This window comes from Penaeus monodon, chromosome 16 (genome assembly GCF_015228065.2).
Source record: "Penaeus monodon isolate SGIC_2016 chromosome 16, NSTDA_Pmon_1, whole genome shotgun sequence".
Classification (NCBI taxonomy): Eukaryota; Metazoa; Arthropoda; class Malacostraca; order Decapoda; family Penaeidae; genus Penaeus; species Penaeus monodon.
The window spans coordinates 27558801-27566300 of record NC_051401.1 but is presented as its reverse complement, the minus strand read 5'-3'; the positions used below and the strand labels follow the sequence as shown (position 1 = coordinate 27566300).

Here is a 7500-nt window from a genome sequence, read left to right as displayed (position 1 = left end):
ATTAGTTTTGTATGAATTGAATCTTGAGCATTGTAGGATTAAGTGTTCTGGTGTTTCTTCTTGATTGTTAGGTCACTCACGTCACTTCACTTCTTCAAACGTCAAAACAAAACGCCTACGCTCATGCTTTCTAATTTTGCGGGAAAGTACCGCTTTTGTTAAATTATTTCCTTATTAAAAGCAAACTGTAAACAATAATAATTTAGTGTTGAAACTTTATATATATTAGGTACGATAAGTAATTATGCTTTTTTAAAAATCTTTCCATTGTCTTTAGTTTTGGGCTTCTTAATATAATATCGGGGTTAGAAAGTGTTTGTATATACCGTTTCCATAGTAAGGTAATAATCAAAAGATAATTATACACAACATAATATCAATTAGGTACCAAAATATGTACTCGAATTTATTGCTTGCCTTTCGGTGTATTAACTGTGACCCTAGAGAGCTAAACTAACTATCCCACGATCTGTACTCCTTACCTTTGCTTCTTCTCCACGTTAACCTACTCCTTTCTTCATTCTCATGGATACCCTCCTCTCCCATTCCCTCTTTCCCCATCTCCGACCTCTTATTTTCCTGTCCATTCCGTTGCTACATGATTTATACCTTACCCTCGTGTTTGTTCCTCTGTTTTCCCTGACCTACCAAAATCAGATATTCCCCCTTCTGTCATTTTCACCCATTTCCTTGGCCATGTCTCGATTCATTCCTCCAGTATTCATGTTTACACAGATGGCTCCAAATTCACCTCCTGTGCTGGTTTCGCAGTAACCTTTCCAACTCGCACTTTCAAATACCCCCTCCCTCCAGAATCCAGTGTCCTTACCACAGAACTGTACGCACTTCTTTTTGCCTTAAAACACACTCACTCCTTTTTTCCTCTTCCACTACTTTTACTGACTCCCGTAACTCATTAACTCTCATAGTCTATGCACTCGATAAATCCCCTTGTCTGCAAGATCCAGAACTGTTCTACCTGTCCACAAGCCATAAATCTATCAGATTTTGCTGGGTGCCCGGCTATGCTGGGATTCCCGGCAATGAACAGACAGATTACTCTATCATGCTTTGCCGCTGTGTCCACATCACAACCACGTTTGTCATGTATTCCAGCCACGGCTTATCACCCCCACTTTCAGACCTTCCTGTTTAGCCGATGGCAATCTTTCTGGTCAAGTCTCTGCACTAATAAATTACATACTGTAAAACTATCAATCTCCTCCTGGTCAGCTCTATTTCAATGGAACAGACGCTGGGAGACGGCTCTCGGCCGCTTACGTATTGGCCACACCCGTCCAACACACTTCTATCTGAAGTCGTGTTCTGATCCGCCCCTACGTTCCGATGTAATGTCTCTCTTTCAGTTCCACACATTCTGTTGTCCTGTCTACGCTTTACTGCAGCTCGTACCTCTGCTTTCCCTCACCTATCCCTCTTCACCGACATCTCAACCTATCAGACATCAGACATCTCACACTTTCTGCTTTGACAACTTGTTCTCCTTCCTCAGACGCATATATATCGTTCACTTTATCTAATGCCCCTTACCTTAACCCATTCACTTATCAACTCCTTCATCCATCTTTACCTTTCCATTATTAATCTAGATAGTTGACATATAACAAATAACTACCAACTCAACTACCCTTTACTACCCCTTACTGTACCTTCCTATATTGCTACATGACCTTAGATGTCTAGCACATTTATTTTTCTTTTAACCATTGACAAGCCTAGTCGGCGTATTTCTTGTCTGGCCTCTCAAAGTGATGCCAAATTTGTATACGAGAACTGCTACCTCATACTCAAACTTATAGGTAGGGCAGCCCATATAAAATATATTGTGGGAGCCACTGCAATTGGCACAGTACGTGATTGTATGGCACTTTGAACTGTCATGACCATTTTGGGCACATTGAGGGCAGTGGGCTGTACAGTGACAGTGATTTGCAGGGTGGCCAAAGCACTAACATTTCTAAGGGAAATAGTGCAGCACTGTACTGATACTGCATCAGAGTCAGCAAGACAGGCAAGTTGGTTGTCTTCACAGTCTGACCAATCTTTGCCGTATACTGGGCAATCAGCCAGAGAGATGGCAACAGTTTCATTACATGTATTAAAGGAGTGGGGTTTGGCAAGACTAGGTTTGCCAGTGAGGTCTAGCAGGGAAGATAGTGAATGGGCTTGAAACTGAGATGGGACGACTGCAGAAGGAAAATCTGAGCTAAATAAAGTACTCAAAAAGTTTGTAGAAGTCGGAAATGTAGAGGACTGGAGAAGGAGGGACTAAGGTGGAGTGGGGCAGTACTGTGGGGGTGGTGGCATTAAGGTTGAAGAGTTGTAAGAAGGCAGGAGGATGTAGATAATGATGATTGTGCAGGAGGTGGGTTGGAGGATATATTGAGTGAGGAAGGGATGACCTTTGAAGGTGATTTGGGATGGATAGAGTTGACAGCAAGTGTCTAGGAGGGGTTGTAGTACCGGTGGTCGGAGCCGTGATCAAAGGAGAGCCAGGGGTCGGTAAACCTGGAGTTACATCAGAGAAGCTAGATGATATAGGGGCAAGCCTCAATGCCCCTAATAAAGGGTATAAAGTCTTCATTACTTACCCCCCATTTCCCAGAGGGGTAGGAGCTAGACAAGTAACCAAGGGAATACTGTGCCTATGGCTCCCTGACACTATTCATGAGTGGCACAAAATCAACCTTTCGTCCTTTTAACACTGTTCTCATACCTTACGAATTGGACAGGGGAAGGGTTAGGGAAGATACAAGAAGGAAAGGGGAAGAAGAAAAGGAAGATTAGGTGAGGTAAAGGCTGAGGCTCAAGGTAGGGGAGATCCCCAGCATTGGGCCTCAGTCTCTGTCTCCAAAGTCCCCCCCCAACAACAATGGGCAAGGGATTGGGAGGTAGAAAATGTACTGAAATAACACCATAAAATATTGCACAGTCTGACCATATGCAGGATAGAACTAATGATGTCTATGTTTAGCCAATATGTGTGCCTTGAAATATGATATTTCAAGGCACACATATTGGCTAAAGATAATGACAGCTATACAAATCAGATATAACAATTATTTGTATAATTTACCTCAATTTTTTATAATTGGTAGTAGAAACAATATTCCCCACTTTTATCTATAACAAGGAGTGCCTTACTATTATGATTTAGGCAATGTGACTATCATATCCTGAAAAAAATTGGCTTGAAGGGTAGGTGATGTGAACATGCCATCAAAGGAAAATTTGGCTGTTACAAGAATTTTTGCTGAAGAATGTGGTGACAGGAATTACTCACCATGAGTGCACAAAGCTCTTGGTTAATGGTTAAAAGCAAGATAAATGTGCTAGACATCTAAGGTCATGTAGCACTATAGTTAATGTTAGGGAAGGGTGGTTGAGTTAGTGATTAGTTGTCTAAGCTGGGCAAAGGAGTTGGTGAGTGAAAGGGTTAGGGTCGGGTATGGTAAGGAGTTAGATTAGATGAAGAATATGTATGCGTTTGAGGAAAGAGAAGGTTGTTGAAGATTCTGTAAGGATGTCTGATAGGTTGGGAGGTCGGTGAAGGGGGGATAGGTGGGGGAAAGCAGAGGTACGAGTTGTTTCAAAACGTGGGCACGGCAGTAGGATGTGTGGGATTGGAGTGTCTGGTGGTGTGTATTGACTTTATGAGAGTTAATGAGTTACATAAGGGATTCACGTGCGTAAGGAGGGAGTGGAAGGGATAGAGGGGATGGTGGGAGGGTTAATGTGGGCGGGGTTGGGGTCGGGGGGGATGGGCTGTGTTGGGAGGGGGTAGGAGGATAGGGTGTAGGGGGGATATCGTTAGGAGGTGGATGGATATCAGCAGTTACTTGGAGTGTGGAAGGAGCAGGAGTTGTAAGATTTGGAGGTTGAGTGTCAGTTTTCATTGGGTAATCTTGAATATTTTCATGGTTTCTTCTTCTGAGTGGTTCGGGAGTTTTGGGGATAAAGGATTTCTTGTGAGGGGGGGAAGAGAGGACTGGTGTCTCAAGCATAGGAGCAAAGGAAGGTGGAGGTGATTGTGTGGTAGGGGAAGGGGGTGGAACGTTTGTTCTGTCTGTTACGGGTAGTGCGAGGAGGGAGAGGGGAAGGTGTTGGGATTGTAGTGGTGATTGAAGTATCTGTAGTAGAGATTGGAGTGTCTGGATTTAGGATGGCAAAAGAGTTTGACTGGGGAAGGTAGGAGGTAGAAGAGGGGGGTTAGATGTAGGAGGGGTGGGTTTAGGAGAATTGGTAGAATGAGCAGTATTACTGGAGTAAGGAGTAAGGGAGAAACTACGTCGACGTGCTTCTTGTTGGCTTCGCGTAGTGTGAGTCCAAGTTTGAATCTGAGAGTTGCTACTCAGACTCAAATTTATAGGTGGGACAACCCCTATAAAATACATTATGGGGGCCGCCACAGTTGGCACATGTGCGTGATTGTGCAGGGCAGTAGATCTGGTATGGCCAGGTTGGGCACATAGTGGGCATCTGGCTGTGGAACGGCAATGTTTGGCTGGGTGTCCTAGACGCCAACAATTTTGGCACTGACGTGGAGGGGGTTGGTATGGACGAACAGGGAGGGATTCTCCTATGTAGACGTTAAAGGGAAGGTCATGCCTACGTAAGGTAATTTTGGCTATGTTAGTGGGTTTCTTTCGATGACCTCTAGGGGAATGGAGTAGCATTGTACTGATGTGCATCATAGTCTGTGAGAAGGCAAGTAGATCTTCTCCACAATCTGACCAATCTTTGTCATAGATGGGCAATTTGCTGGGGAGATTGAAACTGTTCCGGTGCAAGTATTGAGGTTGGATGGGGTTTGCAAGGATGGGGGTTTCCATATAGGTCTGTTAGTTTTGTTAATGCTATAGCTTGGTTTTCGGATGTTACTGTGACAAGACGGGAGCGGTCGGGTCGGCTACGGAAAGAGACTTTACCTACTTGTTTTGGGAGACATTGTTGGAAGAGAAGGGTGTTGTCAGAGTAGGGAGCTGTGGGAGGGGTCACGAAAAATCGGTACCATTTGGGTGTGCTGAAGAGGGTATTCAAAATTGTTGTAGAGATAGGGGTAGTCGAAGGGCGGGGGCGTGACGAAGATGGAGTAGTGTTATGGGGAGGTGGGCAATAAGGCTGTAAGGTATTAATAAGGGAGGATGAGGTGGTTGATGTTGGAGGTTGTGGGGGTAGATGTGTTGAAGTTGAGAAGGGTTGATTGTTGGCTACTGTACAAGTAGGTATTGATGAGGGGGTAGTTATTGCAGTGTTCGGAGCCGTGGTCAAAGGAGAGCCTGGGGTCAGGGAATCTGGTGGGTTTACATCGTTGGGGCTATTTGATAAAGGGCAAGCCCCATTGCCCCCAATAGTGGGATAAGTTTTCATTACTGGCCATGGTAAGCCTGGATTATGTTGGGATAAAACAGTCCACCCCTCAGGGTCCCCTTGAGGGGTAAGGGCTAGATAACTAAATCAGGGGAATACCGTGCCCATGGGTCCCTCAGGCCGTTCAGGACTGGCACAAAGTCAGCCTTTCATCCTTTCAGCACGGCTCTCACACCTTAGGAGGTGAATAGCAGAAGGGTTTGGTGAAGGGACAGAAACGAAAAGTGGGAAGGAAAATAAAGACCATGCAAAATTAGTTGAGTCGAGGGCTGAGTCCCAAGGTTGGGGAGTTACCCATCATTGGGTCCCGGTCTCCGCCTCCTAAGCCCCCCCACGACAACAATGGGCAAGGGATTGGGGGGGACAAAGCTCTTGGAAGGTGATTAGACTTGGTGGGCATTTAAAAAGGGTCTTTTGCATTATTTCCATCAATAAGCAAGTATATCATACACCATCTGTGAGCCATGACTGGAAGAATGCCAGCTCCAGTGAACACACAAGAAATTACACAAGTAAGAAAAGGTTACTTAGTGTTATTAATGCATCGAGTTATGGACTATTATAGTCTATTATCTTTATAAAGCAATTCCTATGACAGACGGATATTTGAATATGGCAAAAAAGCTAAAATTGCTGATGTAAACAATGAGAAAATAACATTGTACAGGGGAGGCATGGTATTTTGTCATTGCACACGAGTGTTCATGTGTGCCAAGCTGCACTCAAAGTGGCCACTCAAGTAAGCCTGTCTGTCTGTCTCTTCGGTCATGTGCGGGCAGCAAAGCATCTGGATCCAAGGGGTTAACAGCCCTTAAAAAACTTTCATTTTGGTGTTTAGCAGGCTAAATGGAAGTGGAGCTACATGGCTTTATGTACCTTGCCAAAAACAATGTTTAATGCATTACCTAGCACTCCCATTACTAGTACATGTTTCTAATATTTGAAAATCTATTATTCACACAAACCTTTAGCCTTCCACAGAGAAATTTAAACAGGTGAAGTATACATACAGAATACAATATTGTTTAGTAGGGTATACATCATAGAAATTTTAATATGATTGTATCATTTATGTTACTGGATTGCAAAATGGATTGACTGAGGATCCTTTCACAGCAAATTATCCTTTAGTGTGGTAACAAAACCTATTAGTTCAGTAATATTAAGGTTTGCAAAACAGATTTCTTATTTTCCATGGTAAATGAATAACCATGCTAAACTGTATTTAGTAGCACCAGCAGGATCAAACTATGCTATGTTTTTCAATAATCAGAATAAAAACTTCATGCATCAGACCATCTCAATTTTACTTTGATCTTATCATATTCTCTGTTCATGTTTTTAAAATTGTGATATGTATAATATAAACTAGTGAGCATCTATAACTGTATTTTGACTATTAAAACAAATCTTCCATTGCCTATAAAGCAATACAAAATGAACAAATGAGTACACTTCACTGAGCATCATATAGGATTATCATATATTAATAAAGATTGCTACATAGACTGAAGTTCTAAAGTGATAGAAAGGGAATGATACACCAGACAGTCAATAACTCTTTTATTTACACTTAATTACACAACCATTTTCACTGTGAAAAAAGATATTACAAAGAATAAAAGTGAAAACTTCAGTCACCAGGTAAAAAATATTATGCTATAGCACTTATTAGAGGGTTTCCAGTGACAGGAAAAAATTAAGTATACAAATATTAAAGTATTAATGAAATAAAAACATTAACTTTTGTGTTAGATCCCTTAATCCTCATTAATTCAAATAAATTTCAACAGTAGGAAAATATCACCATCAAAATGTGACCATATATATTCTGCATGCCATATATCAACTTAATCCCTTAGCACTCTGAAGACTCTCCTTCCACATTCACACTGGTAACATTTCATCCATTTTATCCTGTAAGTTGAGCTATTTGCCATTACTTTCAAAAAATTGTGCTAAGCAAAAACTTTTACTGAATAAACCCTTTTCTGCATTTTATTTGATACAACTAAATCCATGATGTACATCTGTGTTCAGTGAGGAACAGAGCCAGTGGGTATATTGCATAACATTAAGTTAACATGTGCTAGCACAGTTTACCTGGAA

The 7500-nt window shown here is 42.2% G+C and overlaps 1 protein-coding gene across 1 annotated transcript in view; it reads right to left on the bottom strand.

Annotated features, from left to right (window-relative positions):
• The window catches only part of LOC119582668 (sodium-independent sulfate anion transporter-like), a 97266-nt gene extending 97171 nt beyond the window's left edge, over positions 1 to 95 (bottom strand). The window contains exon 1 of the mRNA XM_037931074.1: positions 1 to 95. This exon is cut by the window's left edge and continues 464 nt beyond it. The gene's annotated coding sequence lies outside the window, so the exon portion shown is untranslated.
• Positions 96 to 7500: the final 7405 nt, after the last annotated feature.